This window comes from Tupaia chinensis, unplaced genomic scaffold (assembly GCF_000334495.1).
Source record: "Tupaia chinensis unplaced genomic scaffold, TupChi_1.0 Scaffold000612_1, whole genome shotgun sequence".
NCBI lineage: Eukaryota > Metazoa > Chordata > Mammalia > Scandentia > Tupaiidae > Tupaia > Tupaia belangeri.
The window spans coordinates 804,945-805,750 of NW_006160131.1; positions in this window are offsets into that span (position 1 = coordinate 804,945).

Sequence of the window (806 nt, forward strand, 5' to 3'; positions counted from 1 at the left end):
TCCCCCCAGCCCCCCCCCCCCCCACCCCCCCACCCATCCACTCGCCCGCCCACCCATCCGCAAATCCACCCATCTATCTACCCATACACCCTTCTACCCATCCATCCATCCATCCACCCACTCATCCATCCATCCATCCACCCATCCATCTACCCTCCCACTCATCCATCTTCCTGCCCACCCACTCATCCATCTACCTGCCCACCCACTCATCCATCTACCCATCCACTCATCTGTCCATTCACCCATTCACCCACCTACCCACCATCCACCCATCCACCTATCAATCCACCCACCCATCCATCCACCCGCCTACCCACCCATCCATCTATCCACCCACTCATCCATCCACTCATCCATCTATCCATCCATCCACCCACCCATCCATCTATCCATCCATCCACCCATCCACCCTTCCACCCACCCACTCATCCACCTGTACATCCACCCACTTATCCACCCATCCATCCATCTATCCATCCATTCATCCACTCACCAATCCACCCATCTACCCATGCACCCACCCACCCATTCACCTAGCCATCTACCCACCCACCCACTTATCTGTCCATCCATCCATCCTCCTATCCATCCACCCACCCATCTACCTATTCATCCATCTGTCCACCCACCCACCTGTTTATCCATTCATTATCCAGCCACCCACCCACACGTCCATCCATTTATTCATCCATCCATCCACCCATCTATCTATCCACTCACCCACCGTCCAGCCAGCCATATACCCATCCACCCACTCATCCACTCATCTGTCCATCCCAGTCATCTCCCCAACCACTTACCTA